The sequence below is a fragment of the Ambystoma mexicanum genome, chromosome 11 (genome assembly GCF_040938575.1).
Source record: "Ambystoma mexicanum isolate Mex_15411 chromosome 11, UKY_AmexF1_1, whole genome shotgun sequence".
In the NCBI taxonomy this organism is placed as follows: domain Eukaryota; kingdom Metazoa; phylum Chordata; class Amphibia; order Caudata; family Ambystomatidae; genus Ambystoma; species Ambystoma mexicanum.
The window spans coordinates 1,160,831,096-1,160,854,729 of record NC_090934.1 but is presented as its reverse complement, the minus strand read 5'-3'; positions in this window follow the sequence as shown (position 1 = coordinate 1,160,854,729).

Sequence of the window (23,634 nt, the reverse complement as noted above, 5' to 3'; positions counted from 1 at the left end):
CCGGTACTGACTGTCTTAAGGGCATGTCAGTTTCCCCGTAAGAAAGGAGCGAAAGCCCAGAGGAGTGCGGCAGAAGGCTGCACTTCTCTGGCAAAGTCAAGAACAAGGTGAAAAACAACAGCAAAAAGTTTAGGGGTTGCCACATGGAAGGAAAATTACCTACAATTACGAAATCTTTCCTAACAGTGCACACTCAAAAATGCACACTATTTTTCACCTGAAATGCCTGTGGTGCAAGAGACACATTTGAAAATTAATAACTAACATTATTAATAAATAACCTGACTAATAAAACTGCATTTAACATAACCCACTAATAAAAATGTGTCTCCACTGCAGAATTAGGCCTACTCTGAAAGTGAACTTTTAAACGCACATTCATTTTTTTCTTTTTCTCTGCTGCTCTGTCCACATAACTACAGGAAGCAAAAGGGCTCGAAGGAACAGGAAATCAGTTGGTTACAAATAATTACTGTAGAAATGAGCCATTGGTAGTGAGGGAGGAGATGGCATGATTGATTCTGATTGGAGCAGCGTCATAGCAAGTATCATGCTAGAGGCAGTGATGAGAGTCTTGCTGGGGGAGCTTGAAGAGAGGGGGAGGACAGTCGGGATTTGGCAGAGCTGGGAGAAGGACCTGTTTTCCTGGCTGAAGCATTCCTGCTGCAAAAGCTGAGAATTCCAGGCAATAACCCCGGTTTGAGAACGAAAGACGCTTGTTTTCACCGGGGTTAGTCTTCAAGGGAGCCAAATTCAGAAAGAGAACAGCTGAAGAAAACTCATGCTGAACAGATAAGGTAATTACAGAAGTGTGGGGGCTGAGTGTGTACGAGAATATTCAGTCAGTGTCGGAAAGGAGATTCCTGTGCTTTAATCACATGTTTAATGTTGCAAATTGAGTTCTTGTCTCCGCCACTCTCTTTTCAGTGTATAGACAATGCTGTTACTGTGCTATTTTATTTATTTCTGTAAAGAGTGAGATCGTGTTTAAATGCAACTTTTATAATACACAAAAATATTTGAAAGCAGACGGGTGGTGTGTTTTATATTTACCAAAACAGTGCTGATGATGTGGGGAGATGTTTAGACAGTGCAATTGTCATTTTCAAGGTAGCTAAACATCAAATTTGGCTGCAGCCGTGTGCACAATGTAATTCAGTATGAGCAGTTATAACTAACTGTGTGTGTTGTAGTTTGTCGGAGGTCTATGAGTCGGCAAAAAGGGAGGCCCGGGACATAGTTCACTACCGTATATAAGATAGTGAAAATACCACATGATAGCTCGCTGCCGTAGATAAGACAGAGAGAAATTGCCCATGGTGGCACACTAAAAATGAAAATGTGGTGTTCCTGAAATGCAAGCCTGAGGTCTCTCTAGTGATTACACGAAGAATCTAAGCAAAAATAAGGGGTTCTGGATATTGGGGCCACAAATAAAACAAGGGAATTATGCTCACCAAAATACCACCAACCACGCATACCAACCACGCATACCAAATACGCATGTCTGTGTGCTGAAATAATGCATGTCCACTGTATTATTGTTGTACATGGCCCAATCTGAATACAAGGAGTGATTGTTGCTAAGTTATTTTTCGGCGGTAAGAAAATACCGTCAGGCCCCAAATCTCCACAAAATACCCTACAAGACCCTTCCTATAGCATGAGATGTGATATCCAACTCCTTTCCATTCCAACCTGAGACCCTTCCTATAGCATGAGAAGGGATATCCAACTCATTCCCAATCCAATCCTGAGACCCTTCCTATAGCAGAGATGTGATATCTCAATGCTTATACCAAACCTGAGACCCTACCTTTAGTATGATGTGATATCCAAATCCTTCACATTCCAATCCTGAGACCCTTCCTATAGCATGAGATGTGATATCTCAATGCTTCTAATACCAAACCTGAGATCCTTCCTAAAACATGAGATGTGAGATCCAAATCCTTCCCCTTCCAAACCTGAGACCTTTCCTTTAGCATATGTGATATCCAACTCCTTCCCATTCCAATCCTGAGACCCTTCAGATAGCATGAGATGTGATATCTCAATGCTTCTAATATCAAACCTGAGGCCCTCCCTATAGCATGAGATGTGATATCCAACTCCTTGCATTCCAATCCTGAGACCCTTCCTATAACATGAGACGTGATATCCAACTCGTTCCCATTCCAATCCTGAGACTCCTCCTATAGCATGATATGTGATATCTCAATGCTTCTAATACCAAACCTGAGATCCTTCCTATAACATGAGATGTGATATCCAACTCCTTCCCATTCCAAACCTGAGACCCTTCCAATAGCATGAGATTTGATATCTCAATGCTTCTAAAAACAAACATGAGAACCATCCTATAACGGGATGTGAAATCCCAATCCTTCCCTTCCCAAACCTGAGACCCTTCCTATAGCTCGAGATGTGATATCCAACTCCTTCCCATTCCAATCCTGATACCCTTCTGATAGCATGAGATGTGATATCTCAATGCCTCTAATACCAAACCTGAGATCCTACCTCTAACATGAAATGTGATATTCAACTCCTTCCCTTTCCAAACCTGAGAGCCTTCCTACAACATGATATGTGATATCCAAGTCTTTCCCATTCCAATCCTGAGACCCTTCCTATAGCATGAGATGGGATATCCAACTCCTTCCAAATCCAATCCTGATACCCTTCCGATAGCATGAGATGTGATATCCCAATGCTTCTACAAAACCTGAGACCCACACCATGGCATGAGTTGTGATATCAAACTCCCGTCCTATACCATGAGACTTGATATCTCAATACTTCTAATACCAAACCTGAGACCGGTCCAATAACATGAGATGTGATATCCAAATCCTTCCCTTTCCAAACCTTAGACCCTTCCTGTATCATGAGATGTGATATCCAAGCTCTTCCCATTCCATTCCTGAGACCCTTCCTATAGCATGAGATGTGATATCTCAATGCTTCTAATACCAAACCTGAGACCCTTCCTATAACATGAGATGTGATATCCAAGTCCTTCCCTTTCCAATCCTGAGACCCTTCCTATAGCATGAGATGTGATATTTCAATGCTTCTAATACCAAACCTGAGACCCTTCCTATAACATGAATTGTGATATCCAAGTCCTTCCCATTCCAATCCTGAGACCCTTCCGATAACAGAGATGTGATATCTCAATGCTTATACCAAACCTGAGACCCTTCGGATAGCATGAGATGTGATATCTCAATGCTTCTAATACCAAACCTGAGATCCTTCCTATAACATGAGATGTGATGTCCAAATCCTTCCCCTTCCAAACCTTAGACCCTCCCTTTAGCATGAGATGTGATATCCAACTCCTTCCCATTCCAATCCTGAGACCCTTCTGATGGCATGAGATGTGATATCTCAATGCCTCTAATACCAAACCTGAGATCCTACCTCTAACATGAAATGTGATATCCAACTCCTTCCCCTTCCAACCCTGAGAGCCTTCCTATAGAATGAGATGTGATATCCAAGTCCTTCCCATTCCAATCCTGAGACCCTTCCTATAACATGAGATGTGATATCCAACTCCTTCCCATTCCAACCTTAGACCCTGCCTATAGCATGTGATGTGATATCCCAAATGCTTCTACAAAACCTGAGACCGGTCCTATAACATGAGATGTGATACCCAAATCCTTCCCCTTTCCAAACCTTAGACCCTTCCTATAGCATGAGATGTGATGTCCAAATCCTTCCCCTTCCAAACCTTAGACCCTCCCTTTAGCATGAGATGTGATATCCAACTCCTTCCCATTCCAATCCTGAGACCCTTCTGATGGCATGAGATGTGATATCTCAATGCCTCTAATACCAAACCTGAGATCCTACCTCTAACATGAAATGTGATATCCAACTCCTTCCCCTTCCAACCCTGAGAGCCTTCCTATAGAATGAGATGTGATATCAAACTCCTTCCCATTCCAATCCTGAGACCCTTTCTATAGCTTGAGATGTGATATCCAACTCCTTCCCATTCCAATTCTGAGACCCGACCTATACCATGAGATTTGATATCTCAATGCTTCTAATACCAAACCTGAGACCGGTCCTATAACATGAGATGTGATACCCAAATCCTTCCCCTTTCCAAACCTTAGACCCTTCCTATAGCATGAGATGTGATATCTCAATGCTTCTAATACCAAACCTGAGACCCTTCCTATAACGAGATGGGATATCCAACTCCTTCCCATTCCAATCCTGAGACCCTTCCGATAGCAGAGATGTGATATCTCAATGCTTATACCAAACCTGAGACCCTTCCTATGGCATGAGATGTCATATACAACTCCTTCCGATTCCAATCCTGAGACCCTTCCTATAGCATGAGATGTGATATCTCAATGCTTCTAATACCAAACCTGAGATCCTTCCTATAACATGAGATGTGATATCAAACTCCTTCCCATTCCAAACCTGAGACACTTCCGATAGCATGAGATGTGATATCTCAATGCTTCTAAAACCAAACATGAGAACCATCCTATAACATGAGATGTGAAATCCAAATCATTCCCTTTCCAAACCTGAGACCCTTCCTATAGCTTGAGATGTGATATCAAACTCCTTCCCATTCAATGTGTTATCCAACTCCTTCCCATTCCAATCCTGAGACCCTTCCTATACCATGAGATGTGATATTTCAATGCTTCTAATACCAAACCTGAGACCCGTCCTAAAACATGAGATGTGAGATCCAAATCCTTCCCCTTCCAAACCTGAGACCTTTCCTTTAGCATGAGATGTGATATCAACTCCTTCCCATCCCAAACCTGAGACCCTTCCTATAGCATGAGATGTTATATCTTAATTCTTCTAAAACCAAACCTGAGAACCTTCCTATAACATGTGAACTCCAAATCCTTCCCTTTCCAAACCTGAGACCCTTCCTATAGCATGAGATGTGATATCTCAATGCTACTAAAACCAAACATGAGAACCATCCTATAACATGAGATGTGAAATCCAAATCCTTCCCTTTCCAAACCTGAGACCCTTCCTATAGCTTGAGATGTGATATCAAACTCCTTCCCATTCCGATCCTGAGACCCTTCCTATACCATGAGATGTGATATCTCAATGCTTCTAATACCAAACCTGAGACCCGTCCTAAAACATGAGATGTGAGATCCAAATCCTTCCCCTTCCAAACCTGAGACCCTTCCTATAGCTTGAGATGTGATATCAAACTCCTTCCCATTCCAATCCCGAGATAGCTTGAGATGTGATATCCAACTCCATCCCATTCCAATCCTGAGACCCTTCCGATAGCATGAGATGTGATAGCTCAATGCTTCTAATATCAAAACTGAGACCCTCCCTATAGTATGAGATGTGATATCTAAGTCCTTCCCATTCCTATCCTGAGACCCTTCCGATAGCAGAGATGTGATATCTCAATGCTTATACCAAACCTGATGACCCATCCTATGGCATGAGATGTGATATCCAACTCCTTCCCATTGCAATCCTGAGTTCCTTCCTATAGCATGAGATGTGATATCTCAATGCTTCTAATACCAAACATGGGACCCGCCCTATAACATGAGATATGATATCCAAATCCTTCCCCTTCCAAACCTGAGACCCTTCCTTTAGCATGAGATGTGATATCCAAATCCTTCCCATTCCAATCCTGAAACCCTTCCTATAGCATGAGATGTGATAGCTCAATGTTTCTAATAAAAAACCTGAGACCCTTCCTATAGCAAGAGATGTGATATCCAAATCCTTCCCATTCCAATCCTGAGACCCTTCCTATAACGAGATGTGATATCCAACTCCTTCCCATTCCAACCTGAGACACTTCCTATAGCATGTGATGTGATATCCCAATGCTTCTACAAAACCTGAGACCCATACCATGGCATGAGATGTGATATCAAACTCCTTCCCATTCCAATCCTGATACCCTTTCTATAGCTTGAGATGTGATATCCAACTCCTTCCCATTCCAATTCTGAGACTCGACCTATACCATGAGATTTGATATCTCAATGCTTCTAATACCAAACCTGAGACCGGTCCTATAACATGAGATGTGATACCCAAATCCTTCCACTTTCCAAACCTTAGACCCTTCCTATAGCATGAGATGTGATATCTCAATGCTTCTAATACCAAACCTGAGACCCTTCCTATAACGAGATGGGATATCCAACTCCTTCCCATTCCAATCCTGAGACCCTTCCGATAGCAGAGATGTGATATCTCAATGCTTATACCAAACCTGAGACCCTTCCTATGGCATGAGATGTCATATACAACTCCTTCCGATTCCAATCCTGAGACCCTTCCTATAGCATGAGATGTGATATCTCAATGCTTCTAATACCAAACCTGAGAACCTTCCTATAACATGAGATGTGATATCAAACTCCTTCCCATTCCAAACCTGAGACACTTCCGATAGCATGAGATGTGATATCTCAATGCTTCTAAAACCAAACATGAGAACCATCCTATAACATGATATGTGAAATCCAAATCATTCCCTTTCCAAACCTGAGACCCTTCCTATAGCTTGAGATGTGATATCAAACACCTTCCCATTCAATGTGTTATCCAACTCCTTCCCATTCCAATCCTGAGACCCTTCCTATACCATGAGATGTGATATTTCAATGCTTCTAATACCAAACCTGAGACCCGTCCTAAAACATGAGATGTGAGATCCAAATCCTTCCCCTTCCAAACCTGAGACCTTTCCTTTAGCATGAGATGTGATATCAACTCCTTCCCATTCCAAACCTGAGACCCTTCCTATAGCATGAGATGTTATATCTTAATTCTTCTAAAACCAAACCTGAGAACCTTCCTATAACATGTGAACTCCAAATCCTTCCCTTTCTAAACCTGAGACCCTTCCTATAGCATGAGATGTGATATCTCAATGCTACTAAAACCAAACATGAGAGCCATCCTATAACATGAGAGTTGAAATCCAAATCCTTCCCTTTCCAAACCTGAGACCCTTCCTATAGCTTGAGATGTGATATCAAACTCCTTCCCATTCCAATCCTGAGACCCTTCCTATACCATGAGATGTGATATCTCAATGCTTCTAATACCAAACCTGAGACCCGTCCTAAAACATGAGATGTGAGATCCAAATCCTTCCCCTTCCAAACCTGAGACCCTTCCTATAGTTTGAGATGTGATATCAAACTCCTTCCCATTCCAATCCCGAGATAGCTTGAGATGTGATATCCAACTCCATCCCATTCCAATCCTGAGACCCTTCCGATAGCATGAGATGTGATAGCTCAATGCTTCTAATATCAAAACTGAGACCCTCCCTATAGTATGAGATGTGATATCTAAGTCCTTCCCATTCCTATCCTGAGACCCTTCCGATAGCAGAGATGTGATATCTCAATGCTTATACCAAACCTGATGACCCATCCTATGGCATGAGATGTGATATCCAACTACTTCCCATTGCAATCCTGAGTTCCTTCCTATAGCATGAGATGTGATATCTCAATGCTTCTATCAAACCTGAGACCCTTCCTTTAGCATGAGATGTGATATCCAACTCCTTGCCATTCCAATTCTGAGACCCTTCCTATAACATGAGACGTGATATCCAACTCCTTCCCATTCCAATACTGAGACTCCTCCTATAGCATGAGATGTGATATCTCAATGCTTCTAATACCAAACATGGGACCCGCCCTATAACATGAGATATGATATCCAAATCCTTCCCCTTCCAAACCTGAGACCCTTCCTTTAGCATGAGATGTGATATCCAAATCCTTCCCATTCCAATCCTGAAACCCTTCCTATAGCATGAGATGTGATAGCTCAATCTTTCTAATAAAAAACCTGAGACCCTTCCTATAGCAAGAGATGTGATATCCAAATCCTTCCCATTCCAATCCTGAGACCCTTCCTATAACGAGATGTGATATCCAACTCCTTCCCATTCCAACCTGAGACACTTCCTATAGCATGATAAGGGATATCCAAATCCTTCCCATTCCAATCCTGAGATCCTTCCTATAACATGATGTGATATCCAATTCCTTCCCATTCCAAACCTGAGACCCTTCCTATTGGATGAGATGTGATATCCAACTCCTTCCCATTCCAATCCTGAGACCCTTCTGATGGCATGAGATGTGATATCCAAGACCTTCCCCTTCCAACCCTGAGAGCCTTCCTATAGAATGAGATGTGATATCCAAGACCTTCCTATTCCAATCTTGAGACCCTTCCTATAACATGAGATGTGACATCCAACTCCTTCCCATTCCAACCTTAGACCCTGCCTATAGCATGTGATGTGATATCCCAATGCTTCTACAAAACCTGAGACCCATACCATGGCATGAGATGTGATATCAAACTCCTTCCCATTCCAATCCTGAGACCCTTTCTATAGCTTGAGATGTGATATCCAACTCCTTCCCATTCCAATTCTGAGACCCGACCTATACCATGAGATTTGATATCTCAATGCTTCTAATACCAAACCTGAGACCGGTCCTATAACATGAGATGTGATACCCAAATCCTTCCCCTTTCCAAACCTTAGACCCTTCCTATAGCATGAGATGTGATATCTCAATGTTTCTAATACCAAACCTGAGACTCTTCCTATAATGAGATGGGATATCCAACTCCTTCCCATTCCAATCCTGAGACCCTTCCGATAGCAGAGATGTGATATCTCAATGCTTATGCCAAACCTGAGACCCTTCCTATGGCATGAGATGTCATATACAACTCCTTCCGATTCCAATCCTGAGACCCTTCCTATAGCATGAGATGTGATATCTCAATGCATCTAATACCAAACCTGAGATCCTTCCTATAGCATGAGATGTGATATCTAAGTCCTTCCCATTCCAATCCTGAGACCCTTCCGATAGCAGAGATGTGATATTTCAATGCTTATACCAAACCTGAGACCCTTCCTATAGCATGAGATGTGATATCCAACTCCTTCCAATTCCAATCCTGAGACCCTTCCTATTGCATGAGATGTGATATCGCAATGCTTCTACCAAAACTGAGACCCTTCCTTTAGCATGAGATGTGATATCCAACTCCTTCCCATTCCAATCCTGAGACCCTTCCTATAGCATGAGATGTGATATCTCAATGCTTCTAATACCAAACCTGAGATCCTTCCTATAACATGAGATGTGATATCCAACTCCTTCCCATTCCAATCCTGAGACCCTTCCTATAGCATGAGATGTGATATTTCAATGCTTCTAATACCAAACCTGAGATCCTTCCGATAGCATGAAATGTGATATCTCAATGCTTCTAATACCAAACCTGAGATCCTTCCTATAACATGAGATGTGATATCCAAATCCTTCCCCTTCCAAACCTGAGACCCTCCCTTTAGCATGAGATTTGATATCCAACTCCTTCCCATTCCAATCCTGATACCCTTCTGATAGCATGAGATGTGATATCTCAATGCCTCTAATACCAAACCTGAGATCCTACCTGTTAAGACGGATTTCTGAACTCTGTCCTGGTGGCGCAGAAGTTCAGAAGGCCAACCTAATTACTTGGAACAGGGTAACCTCTGGACGAGCCAGACCAATCAAGGTAGCGATCGCGGCGGTCAAGACTAGGTCTCAAGAGGGGTGAGGGTGACTGAAAGCCCGCAATGAGCACACAAAGCAAGAGCGCTTACAAACTACTCCAAACAGTTGTTATATCAAAAATAGATACACATTTATTTTAAGGCCTTTAAAACAATGACCGTAGCGAGAAAATCACAATATCACAATATTAAACCAACACATACCATATCAACACAATATATATACAAATACACAGTCGCAAGCGTTTAAAGCACGAAATATGTAGTCCACCTGAAAGGAAAGGAAAACAGGCAGTGCGATAACGCTTTAGACTCAGTTCGCCTTCAGAGGCACCTAACTAGATGGAAGTCCGAGCCCTGCGAAGAGTGGAGCCTTGTGCTCAAAGTACCTGCCACGCCGGTGCCAACGGGCACAAGGGGAAGCTCTTCGGAGGAAGTCAGGCAGTTCGGGTTAGTGCACAGCAGAAGGAGAACAGGTTCCGCAACTCAAGCGCAGCCTCCACAGCGGGCAGAAGCAGAGCGCGAGTACGGCCAAAAGGGTGCTGTTTTTACACAGCAGGGAAAAGCAATGGGATACTGCAGGAGGGCGACCAGATCCTAGCTAAACTACTCACCGGTCCCCGAAGCAAGCAGACCCAGGCTTCTCCACGTTAGTTTCAGCAGCTGGCAGGTTCAGAAGAGCAGGGAACCCCTCGTAGTCATGTAGAGCAAAAAGACGTCCCAATCGACGAAACCAGCACAGTTTGTTGCCGCAGCAGGACAACGGAGCGGCCGTGTGTATTCGAGCCAAATGTACACTCCTCCCTTCAGACTTGGGAACGCCAAGTGTACGAAGCGTGGGAGAGTGACAAGGACTCGAAATACAACACAACCTGGCGGCGGTTGCAGAGCAGGACTCCCTTGTAAGCTGGTCAGTCAACTGGATGGCCCAGAGACACTTCCGAAGGCTTACTTGGCAGGAGATGATGAAGTCGCCGGGAATAGCTGTTCCTGCTATTCCAAAGGTCGAAGCACCAGTACAGGCCTTCTGGTTCGATCCAAGGAGGAAAGGGTTTCACAGGACAACAGCAGTGCAAAGGAGGATTCCTTCAGCGGGTCACCAGCGATTCCTCGGTCCAGCCTCTTGGTTGCAGGATACTTGGCTCCTGTATGCCTTCGTTCGTGAGAACTCAGGAGATCGACATGGTAGTGGTGTTTCCAGCTCCCTCTTATCCACGTTTCCCTTCGCGCCAAAACGGAGGGGAGCCAATGGGAGATCCGCTCATCAACACACATACCATACGTGGACCAATCACGGACCACGGTGGTCCCAGGCATTCACACCACCCTAGACTCTCTGGCACCCAGGATGTGTATTGGGACCAGACATCCCAGCCCACACCCTGGAGGCACACAAACGACATGTAGAAGCCCGCGAAAGCAACCACGTTTCGCGGGAAAGTACATGCCCAAATAAGGAAGGCCCCGGGTCGCTCGACCTGGGGAAGGTGAAGGGAGCAAGACGGTCAGTGGACAGGACAAAGGAGCCTCGTGGTCTGGCCATTTTGGGAGCCAGGCCACCATTTTGGGTTCAGTGCGAAAAACGTGCTCAGAACGCCAAAAGGAGCTCAAAATAAACAAAACGATCGCTGCCACCATTCGAGTCCCTGAATGACTTGCACCGATCAAATACCATCCTAAAAGAGTATCTAGGGCCTGTAGAAGGCTAGAGACCCAAGAGAGCTGTAACTTAGCTTACAGTGCCCTCTTGTGTCATGTTGCACTAAAGCCGCAACATGATAAAGGAAACTACGGGAAACAGCGTTCCCCGGTACTGACTGTCTTAAGGGCATGTCAGTTTCCCTGTAAGAAAGGAGCGAAAGCCCAGAGAAGTGCGGCAGAAGGCTGTACTTCTCTGGCAAAGTCAAGAACAAGGTTAAAAACAATAGCAAAAAGTTTAGGGGTTGCCACATGGAAGGAAAATTACCTGCAATCATGAAATCTTTCCTAACACTCGCCCCTCCCAGACTATGGACAGGGGGAACTAATCCACCCCTGGATGAGTCTCTTGTTCAGGTCGGTTAAACATTCTGGACAACCCATCAGCATTGCTATGTTGGACACCTGGCCTATGCTCAATAGTGAAGTCGAAGCCTTGTAGACTTATGGACCACCTAAGCAACTTTGGATTCTCCCCCTTCATGTTCATTAGCCACTTTAACGGCTTATGGTCAGTTTGCACAGTGAAGTGGGTCCCATAGAGGTAGGGCCTCAGCTTCCTTAGGGCCCACACAACAGAGAAACATTCTTTCTCTACCGTGGACCATCTGAGCTCTCTGTCCTTAAGCTGGCGACTAAAAAAACCGATAGGGTGTTCCTTACCCTTCTCATCTACTTGTGATAGTACAGCTCCTATCCCAGTGTCAGAGGCGTCCGTCTGCACGATAAAAGGTCTTTGATAATCCGGGGCCCTGAGGACAGGGGCCTGGCACAAGGAGTCTTTTAAGCCATTGAAGGCCTTCTCACACTCGTCGGTCCAAGTTACCTTCTTGGGTTTCTTCGGAGTTGTGAGGGCAGTCAGAGGAGCAGCTATGGTGCCATAGTCTGCCACAAAAGTGCGGTAATACCCCGTGAGTCCTAAAAAGGCTCTCACTTGGGTTTGCGTAGTGGGGGTAGGCCAGTCTTGTACTGCGTGTACCTGACTGAGTAGAGGCTGTCTCCTCCCTCCACCTACTTCATGTCCAAGGTAAACCACTGAGCCTTGTCCATTTTGGTGAGGGGCCACTCGGACACCCTCAAAAGAGCTATCTGAAGGACTGCTTGGGAACAGGTCGGGGAGAGGTTCAGACTCCTCTCCCGCAACGTCTGAAGCCAATAGCAGTGCTGCGATTTCGCCGCTTGGGACGAAAGCCTTCAGCCTATTCACGTGAAACACTTTTGGAGCCTGTCCAGGCCTTCCAAGGTCCACTGAATAGTTAACCTCACCCAGGGGCTCCACCACTGGGTAAGGGCCTGACCATTTGTCCTGTAAAGCTCGAGGCCTTATGGGATTCATGATCAGGACTTGCTGACCAAGTGTAAAGTTGATGAGGGAAGCTTTCTGGTCGTACCAATGTTTCACCAGCGCTTGCCCTGCCTTCAATTTATCACTAGCCAAGCCCACCAGAAGTACCATCCGTTTTCTGAGCCCTAGCACATAATCAACTACATTGGTAGTAACAGGGGGAGTGGGCATCTCCCATCCCTCTTTGACGATGGCTAAGGGTCCCCGTACGGGATGACCGAACAGAAGTTCGAAGGGGCTGAAGCCAACACCCTCCTGTGGTACCTCTCGGTAGGCAAACAGTAAGCATGAAACAAGAAGATCCCATTTTCTTCTCTGAGGCTCCTCCAGAGCCCCAATCATGCTCTTTAACGTCCTGTTAAAACGCACCCCCAGACCATTGGTCTGGGGGTGGTATGCAGAAGAGAACCTGTAGGTGACCCTACATTCTATCCACATAGCCTGCCTATACTTCGACATAAAGTTGCTGCCATCATCCTGCACAACTTCTTTAGGGAAGCCAACCCTAGTAAACATGCCGAGTAAAGCTTCTGCAACTGGCTTGGCAGTTACAGTTGTAAATGGGACGGCCTCAGGATACCGGGTTGCATGGTCGACCAGCACCAGGATAAACCTATTGCCTGAGGATGTTTGCGGGTCAAGGGGACCAACCATGTCGATCCCTACCCTTTCAAATGGTACCCCCACAACTGGGAGCGGTACCAACGGAGCTTGGATTGTCGCGCCAACCTTACCAGACAACTGGCAGGCGGCACAACTCCTGCAGTGACTTTCTACTTGCTCCCCCATCTTGGGCCAGTAGAAGTGCATGGATAACCTTTGCTTGGTCTTCCTCATACCGAGGTGACCAGCAAGGGGAACTTCATGCGCCAACTGCAGGAGGAAGGGCCTAACAGCAAGGGGAACCACCAACCTCCTATGGTCTCCTTCTGTAGACTCTGTGGGTTCACTATACAGGAGTCCACCTTCCTGGTAAATACTATGCATCCCAGGAGGTTCACCCTCAAGCTGGGAGCAGGCCTGTCTCCTTAGGCCTTCCAGAGATGGGCACTCACGTTGGCCTTTACTGAATTCGTCCCTATCAGGACCTCCTTCAACTAACAAGTCTTTTAGTTCAGGATGATCGTTGGGGTCGAATACTTCAGGCATGGCCACCTCCTCGTCAGGCCCGGGCGATTGACCAACTTCCTCCACCGCAGTGGTAGGCGAGCTCGGGGGAATATTCTCTTTCCCTCGTTTTGACTTGTAGACTCCTTTCGCCTTGGGTTTCCCCTTTGGCTGGGGCGGCGTATTGGACTTGGCCAATGCTGCCCGTGCTTGAGACCGTGTGTAGGGTCTTTCGGCAGTGTCTCCTACGAGCCCTAAAGCTCTGAGATCATTACCCAACAAGACCTTTCCCGGGACGTTTCTCTGAATGCTCACTGGAATCCTGACTGCTGTACCAATTAAAGTAAGATTTACAGGTATTACTGGAAACATACGGAGGGGGCCGTCAGCCAACTTAGTGGGCATCAGAGTAGCTCTGGCAACTTCCTCTGAGTCTACCAAGGTAGAATCCACTACAATGCGACTGCACCCACTATCCCTAAGAGCTGGAGTATCTACTCCATTGATCAGCACACTGTCTTTAAAGTAGTGCTTGGTATTATCCGGAATCCTAGCATAAGCCTCTGCGACTTTAGGCTCCCAGGAACCCAGGGACACTAAAACTACCTCAGCCTCTATTCCGCTGGGAAATGAGTCTGAGGAGAAGGATGCTCCTGTAATCTCTTCTTCCTCGTAGGAGGAGAAGGCCAGATTAGCGGAGTGGACCCCCAAAGGTCTAACCTTACACCGGGGATCCCCCTTCACATGGTCAGTTGCTCCACAAGAAAAACAAGCCCCAGTGGGTCTGTTTACGTAGGGAGGCTTATTGTAACCAGAGTTCTGTTTCGGAGGCTGACCTCCACTACCCTGTGAGTTCTCTTGTGTCTTACCCTTGTTTTTCTTTTTGTGGCCCTTATGGGAAGAAGATTTAGCAGATTCCCCACCCTCCATATCTTTGGACTTTTTCCCTTCCTCCTGCTTACCAGGATGAGTTTTGTCCTTATGGGACACTCGATGTGACACCCATAAGTCTGCTGCAATGGCCAGCTTCTTAGGATCTATCTCCTTCGAATCGGCCAAATGCTGCTTAAGCTCCGGGGAAGAAGAAGCAAAAATGTGTTTCAGCATGACAAGATTAATCATGCCTTCGAAGGTAGAAACCTTATAACCTTCGACCCAGCCAGTTAAGATTTTCAAAGATTCAGCGACATAAGATACCCAAGTACCACCTTCCTTTTTCTTATACTCTCGAAAACGCTTTAAATATTGGGCCGGAGTCTTCGCAAACTTTAAAATGAGAGTTTGCTTTAACATTGCGAAATAAGCTCGCTCAGCCTTTGACATTTCCATAATGGCACTACAGCCAGAATGGGGCAGTCTACTGAGCAACCACGCAATCTTATCAGCATTGTCAACTTCTTGAACCTCGCATGCATACTCAAACGCATTCAGCCAGTCCATAATGTCATTCCTTTCTTCATACACACTGAGCAGATCTTTCGGAAACCGTGGATGAGAGAAAGCCCCAGACCCATGTCTAGGACCCTTGGACCCATTTGCAACCTGAAGCTTGGCCAGTTCCAACTGGTGATCCCTGTCTTTCTGTTTTTCTGCCTGTTCGATTTTTAGTTTGGCTATGCTGAATTCAAGCTCCTGCTGCCTAAACCGCAGCTCTTGCTTCTTGAATTCAAGCATAGCATCCCCATCAACACTGGCAGAGGAAACATTAGACATCTCGTCCTCCCTGTCCTCGTGGTCGCGATGGATCAGTGCAGCGGCAGAACCGTCGGTTCTACCAGTGAGGGCAGCCCCACCACCTTCTGCACTGTCCTCAGAAGTTATAGCGTCAAGCTGCGCTTCTTGCCACGCCACGATTCTTTGGATCATTTCCAATTTCGTGCCTTGAGAGGAAACACCTCTCTCCGCACACATCTTTTTCAGCGTTTCTGATTTGGAAGCATTTAAAGTTAACAAGGTATTTGTTTCCATACTGTTTGATAGGACTATGGCCTTTTTAAAGTTATACTACAACAATTCACTACGTGTACTGGTTGGAATAACCTGAAATGCCTTAGTTCGAGCGCAACACTGGATACCTTCAGTCGTATCCCACCGCTGCCACCAATTTGTTAAGACGGATTTCTGAACTCTGTCTTGGTGGCGCAGAAGTTCAGAAGGCCAACCTAATTACTTGGAACAGGGTAACCTCTGGACGAGCCAGACCAATCAAGGTAGCGATCGCGGCGGTCAAGACTAGGTCTCAAGAGGGGTGAGGGTGACTGAAAGCCCGCAATGAGCACACAAAGCAAGAGCGCTTACAAACTACTCCAAACAGTTGTTATATCAAAAATAGATACACATTTATTTTAAGGCCTTTAAAACAATGACCGTAGCGAGAAAATCACAATATCACAATATTAAACCAACACATACCATATCAACACAATATATATACAAATACACAGTCGCAAGCGTTTAAAGCACGAAATATGTAGTCCACCTGAAAGGAAAGGAAAACAGGCAGTGCGATAAAGCTTTAGACTCAGTTCGCCTTCAGAGGCACCTAACTAGATGGAAGTCCGAGCCCTGCGAAGAGTGGAGCCTTGTGCTCAAAGTACCTGCCACGCCGGTGCCAACGGGCACAAGGGGAAGCTCTTCGGAGGAAGTCAGGCAGTTCGGGTTAGTGCACAGCAGAAGGAGAACAGGTTCCGCAACTCAAGCGCAGCCTCCACAGCGGGCAGAAGCAGAGCGCGAGTACGGCCAAAAGGGTGCTGTTTTTACACAGCAGGGAAAAGCAATGGGATACTGCAGGAGGGCGACCAGATCCTAGCTAAACTACTCACCGGTCCCCGAAGCAAGCAGACCCAGGCTTCTCCACGTTAGTTTCAGCAGCTGGCAGGTTCAGAAGAGCAGGGAACGCCTCGTAGTCATGTAGAGCAAAGAGACGTCCCAATCGACGAAACCAGCACAGTTTGTTGCCGCAGCAGGACAACGGAGCGGCCGTGTGTATTCGAGCCAAATGTACACTCCTCCCTTCAGACTTGGGAACGCCAAGTGTACGAAGCGTGGGAGAGTGACAAGGACTCGAAATACAACACAACCTGGCGGCGGTTGCAGAGCAGGACTCCCTTGTAAGCTGGTCAGTCAACTGGATGGCCCAGAGACACTTCCGAAGGCTTACTTGGCAGGAGATGATGAAGTCGCCGGGAATAGCTGTTCCTGCTATTCCAAAGGTCGAAGCACCAGTACAGGCCTTCTGGTTCGATCCAAGGAGGAAAGGGTTTCACAGGACAACAGCAGTGCAAAGGAGGATTCCTTCAGCGGGTCACCAGCGATTCCTCGGTCCAGCCTCTTGGTTGCAGGATACTTGGCTCCTGTATGCCTTCGTTCGTGAGAACTCAGGAGATCGACATGGTAGTGGTGTTTCCAGCTCCCTCTTATCCACGGTTCCCTTCGCGCCAAAACGGAGGGGAGCCAATGGGAGATCCGCTCATCAACACACATACCATACGTGGACCAATCACGGACCACGGTGGTCCCAGGCATTCACACCACCCTAGACTCTCTGGCACCCAGGATGTGTATTGGGACCAGACATCCCAGCCCACACCCTGGAGGCACACAAACGACATGTAGAAGCCCGCGAAAGCAACCACGTTTCGCGGGAAAGTACATGCCCAAATAAGGAAGGCCCCGGGTCGCTCGACCTGGGGAAGGTGAAGGGAGCAAGACGGTCAGTGGACAGGACAAAGGAGCCTCGTGGTCTGGCCATTTTGGGAGCCAGGCCACCATTTTGGGTTCAGTGCGAAAAACGTGCTCAGAACGCCAAAAGGAGCTCAAAATAAACAAAACGATCGCTGCCACCATTCCAGTCCCTGAATGACTTGCACCGATCAAATACCATCCTAAAAGAGTATCTAGGGCCTGTAGAAGGCTAGAGAACCAAGAGAGCTGTAACTTAGCTTACAGTGCCCTCTTGTGTCATGTTGCACTAAAGCCGCAACATGATAAAGGAAACTACGGGATACAGCGTTCCCCGGTACTGACTGTCTTAAGGGCATGTCAGTTTCCCTGTAAGAAAGGAGCGAAAGCCCAGAGAAGTGCGGCAGAAGGCTGTACTTCTCTGGCAAAGTCAAGAACAAGGTTAAAAACAATAGCAAAAAGTTTAGGGGTTGCCACATGGAAGGAAAATTACCTGCAATCATGAAATCTTTCCTAACACTCGCCCCTCCCAGACTATGGACAGGGGGAACTAATCCACCCCTGGATGAGTCTCTTGTTCAGGTCGGTTAAACATTCTGGACAACCCATCAGCATTGCTATGTTGGACACCTGGCCTATGCTCAATAGTGAAGTCGAAGCCTTGTAGACTTATGGACCACCTAAGCAACTTTGGATTCTCCCCCTTCATGTTCATTAGCCACTTTAACGGCTTATGGTCAGTTTGCACAGTGAAGTGGGTCCCATAGAGGTAGGGCCTCAGCTTCCTTAGGGCCCACACAACAGAGAAACATTCTTTCTCTACCGTGGACCATCTGAGCTCTCTGTCCTTAAGCTGGCGACTAAAAAAAACGATAGGGTGTTCCTTACCCTTCTCATCTACTTGTGATAGTACAGCTCCTATCCCAGTGTCAGAGGCGTCCGTCTGCACGATAAAAGGTCTTTGATAATCCGGGGCCCTGAGGACAGGGGCCTGGCACAAGGAGTTTTTTAAGCCATTGAAGGCCTTCTCACACTCGTCGGTCCAAGTTACCTTCTTGGGTTTCTTCGGAGTTGTGAGGGCAGTCAGAGGAGCAGCTATGGTGCCATAGTCTGCCACAAAAGTGCGGTAATACCCCGTGAGTCCTAAAAAGGCTCTCACTTGGGTTTGCGTAGTGGGGGTAGGCCAGTCTTGTACTGCGTGTACCTGACTGAGTAGAGGCTGTCTCCTCCCTCCACCTACTTCATGTCCAAGGTAAACCACTGAGCCTTGTCCATTTTGGTGAGGGGCCACTCGGACACCCTCAAAAGAGCTATCTGAAGGACTGCTTGGGAACAGGTCGGGGAGAGGTTCAGACTCCTCTCCCGCAACGTCTGAAGCCAATAGCAGTGCTGCGATTTCGCCGCTTGGGACGAAAGCCTTCAGCCTATTCACGTGAAACACTTTTGGAGCCTGTCCAGGCCTTCCAAGGTCCACTGAATAGTTAACCTCACCCAGGGGCTCCACCACTGGGTAAGGGCCTGACCATTTGTCCTGTAAAGCTCAAGGCCTTATGGGATTCATGATCAGGACTTGCTGACCAAGTGTAAAGTTCATGAGGGAAGCTTTCTGGTCGTAACAATGTTTCACCAGCGCTTGCCCTGCCTTCAATTTATCACTAGCCAAGCCCACCAGAAGTACCATCCGTTTTCTGAGCCCTAGCACATAATCAACTACATTGGTAGTAACAGGGGGAGTGGGCATCTCCCATCCCTCTTTGACGATGGCTAAGGGTCCCCGTACGGGATGACCGAACAGAAGTTCGAAGGGGCTGAAGCCAACACCCTCCTGTGGTACCTCTCGGTAGGCAAACAGTAAGCATGAAACAAGAAGATCCCATTTTCTTCTCTGAGGCTCCTCCAGAGCCCCAATCATGCTCTTTAACGTCCTGTTAAAACGCCCCCCCAGACCATTGGTCTGGGGGTGGTATGCAGAAGAGAACCTGTAGGTGACCCTACATTCTATCCACATAGCCTGCCTATACTTCGACATAAAGTTGCTGCCATCATCCGGCACAACTTCTTTAGGGAAGCCAACCCTAGTAAACATGCTGAGTAAAGCTTCTGCAACTGGCTTGGCAGTTACAGTTGTAAATGGGACGGCCTCAGGATACCGGGTTGCATGGTCGACCAGCACCAGGATAAACCTATTGCCTGAGGATGTTTGCGGGTCAAGGGGACCAACCATGTCGATCCCTACCCTTTCAAATGGTACCCCCACAACTGGGAGCGGTACCAACGGAGCTTGGATTGTCGCGCCAACCTTACCAGACAACTGGCAGGCGGCACAACTCCTGCAGTGACTTTCTACTTGCTCCCCCATCTTGGGCCAGTAGAAGTGCATGGATAACCTTTGCTTGGTCTTCCTCATACCGAGGTGACCAGCAAGGGGAACTTCATGCGCCAACTGCAGGAGGAAGGGCCTAACAGCAAGGGGAACCACCAACCTCCTATGGTCTCCTTCTGTAGACTCTGTGGGTTCACTATACAGGAGTCCACCTTCCTGGTAAATCCTATGCATCCCAGGAGGTTCACCCTCAAGCTGGGAGCAGGCCTGTCTCCTTAGGCCTTCCAGAGATGGGCACTCACGTTGGCCTTTACTGAATTCGTCCCTATCAGGACCTCCTTCAACTAACAAGTCTTTTAGTTCAGGATGATCGTTGGGGTCGAATACTTCAGGCATCGCCACCTCCTCGTCAGGCCCGGGCGATTGACCAACTTCCTCCACCGCAGTGGTAGGCGAGCTCGGGGGAATATTCTCTTTCCCTCGTTTTGACTTGTAGACTCCTTTCGCCTTGGGTTTCCCCTTTGGCTGGGGCGGCGTATTGGACTTGGCCAATGCTGCCCGTGCTTGAGACCGTGTGTAGGGTCTTTCGGCAGTGTCTCCTACGAGCCCTAAAGCTCTGAGATCATTACCCAACAAGACCTTTCCCAGGACGTTTCTCTGAATGCTCACTGGAATCCTGACTGCTGTACCAATTAAAGTAAGATTTACACGTACTACTGGAAACATACGGAGGGGGCCGTCAGCCAACTTAGTGGGCATCAGAGTAGCTCTGGCAACTTCCTCTGAGTCTACCAAGGTAGAATCCACTACAATGCGACTGCACCCACTATCCCTAAGAGCTGGAGTATCTACTCCATTGATCAGCACACTGTCTTTAAAGTAGTGCTTGGTATTATCCGGAATCCTAGCATAAGCCTCTGCGACTTTAGGCTCCCAGGAACCCAGGGACACTAAAACTACCTCAGCCTCTATTCCGCTGGGAAATGAGTCTGAGGAGAAGGATGCTCCTGTAATCTCTTCTTCCTTGTAGGAGGAGAAGGCCAGATTAGCGGAGTGGACCCCCAAAGGTCTAACCTTACACCGGGGATCCCCCTTCACATGGTCAGTTGCTCCACAAGAAAAACAAGCCCCAGTGGGTCTGTTTACGTAGGGAGGCTTATTGTAACCAGAGTTCTGTTTCGGAGGCTGACCTCCACTACCCTGTGAGTTCTCTTGTGTCTTACCCTTGTTTTTCTTTTTGTGGCCCTTATGGGAAGAAGATTTAGCAGATTCCCCACCCTCCATATCTTTGGACTTTTTCCCTTCCTCCTGCTTACCAGGATGAGTTTTGTCCTTATGGGACACTCGATGTGACACCCATAAGTCTGCTGCAATGGCCAGCTTCTTAGGATCTATCTCCTTCGAATCGGCCAAATGCTGCTTAAGCTCCGGGGAAGAAGAAGCAAAAATGTGTTTCAGCATGACAAGATTTATCATGCCTTCGAAGGTAGAAACCTTATAACCTTCGACCCAGCCAGTTAAGATTTTCAAAGATTCAGCGACATAAGATACCCAAGTACCACCTTCCTTTTTCTTATACTCTCGAAAACCCTTTAAATATTGGGCCGGAGTCTTCCCAAACTTTAAAATGAGAGTTTGCTTTAACATTGCGAAATCAGCTCGCTCAGCCTTTGACATTTCCATAATGGCACTACAGCCAGAATGGGGCAGTCTACTGAGCAACCACGCAATCTTATCAGCATTGTCAACTTCTTGAACCTCGCATGCATACTCAAACGCATTCAGCCAGTCCATAATGTCATTCCTTTCTTCATACACACTGAGCAGATCTTTCGGAAACCGTGGATGAGAGAAAGCCCCAGACCCATGTCTAGGACCCTTGGACCCATTTGCAACCTGAAGCTTGGCCAGTTCCAACTGGTGATCCCGGTCTTTCTGTTTTTCTGCCTGTTCGATTTTTAGTTTGGCTATGCTGAATTCAAGCTCCTGCTGCCTAAACCGCAGCTCTTGCTTCTTGAATTCAAGCATAGCCTCCCCATCAACACTGGCAGAGGAAACATTAGACATCTCGTCCTCCCTGTCCTCGTGGTCGCGATGGATCAGTGCAGCGGCAGAACCGTCGGTTCTACCAGTGAGGGCAGCCCCACCACCTTCTGCACTGTCCTCAGAAGTTATAGCGTCAAGCTGCGCTTCTTGCCACGCCACGATTCTTTGGATCATTTCCAATTTCGTGCCTTGAGAGGAAACACCTCTCTCCGCACACATCTTTTTCAGCGTTTCTGATTTGGAAGCATTTAAAGTTAACAAGGTATTTGTTTCCATACTGTTTGATAGGACTATGGCCTTTTTAAAGTTATACTACAACAATTCACTACGTGTACTGGTTGGAATAACCTGAAATGCCTTAGTTCGAGCGCAACACTGGATACCTTCAGTCGTATCCCACCGCTGCCACCAATTTGTTAAGACGGATTTCTGAACTCTGTCCTGGTGGCGCAGAAGTTCAGAAGGCCAACCTAATTACTTGGAACAGGGTAACCTCTGGACGAGCCAGACCAATCAAGGTAGCGATCGCGGCGGTCAAGACTAGGTCTCAAGAGGGGTGAGGGTGACTGAAAGCCCGCAATGAGCACACAAAGCAAGAGCGCTTACAAACTACTCCAAACAGTTGTTATATCAAAAATAGATACACATTTATTTTAAGGCCTTTAAAACAATGACCGTAGCGAGAAAATCACAATATCACAATATTAAACCAACACATACCATATCAACACAATATATATACAAATACACAGTCGCAAGCGTTTAAAGCACGAAATATGTAGTCCACCTGAAAGGAAAGGAAAACAGGCAGTGCGATAACGCTTTAGACTCAGTTCGCCTTCAGAGGCACCTAACTAGATGGAAGTCCGAGCCCTGCGAAGAGTGGAGCCTTGTGCTCAAAGTACCTGCCACGCCGGTGCCAACGGGCACAAGGGGAAGCTCTTCGGAGGAAGTCAGGCAGTTCGGGTTAGTGCACAGCAGAAGGAGAACAGGTTCCGCAACTCAAGCGCAGCCTCCACAGCGGGCAGAAGCAGAGCGCGAGTACGGCCAAAAGGGTGCTGTTTTTACACAGCAGGGAAAAGCAATGGGATACTGCAGGAGGGCGACCAGATCCTAGCTAAACTACTCACCGGTCCCCGAAGCAAGCAGACCCAGGCTTCTCCACGTTAGTTTCAGCAGCTGGCAGGTTCAGAAGAGCAGGGAACGCCTCGTAGTCATGTAGAGCAAAAAGACGTCCCAATCGACGAAACCAGCACAGTTTGTTGCCGCAGCAGGACAACGGAGCGGCCGTGTGTATTTGAGCCAAATGTACACTCCTCCCTTCAGACTTGGGAACGCCAAGTGTACGAAGCGTGGGAGAGTGACAAGGACTCGAAATACAACACAACCTGGCGGCGGTTGCAGAGCAGGACTCCCTTGTAAGCTGGCCAGTCAACTGGATGGCCCAGAGACACTTCCGAAGGCTTACTTGGCAGGAGATGATGAAGTCGCCGGGAATAGCTGTTCCTGCTATTCCAAAGGTCGAAGCACCAGTACAGGCCTTCTGGTTCGATCCAAGGAGGAAAGGGTTTCACAGGACGACAGCAGTGCAAAGGAGGATTCCTTCAGCGGGTCACCAGCGATTCCTCGGTCCAGCCTCTTGGTTGCAGGATACTTGGCTCCTTTATTCCTTCGTTCGTGAGAACTCAGGAGATCGACATGGTTGTGGTGTTTCCAGCTCCCTCTTATCCACGGTTCCCTTCGCGCCAAAACGGAGGGGAGCCAATGGGAGATCCGCTCATCAACACACATACCATACGTGGACCAATCACGGACCACGGT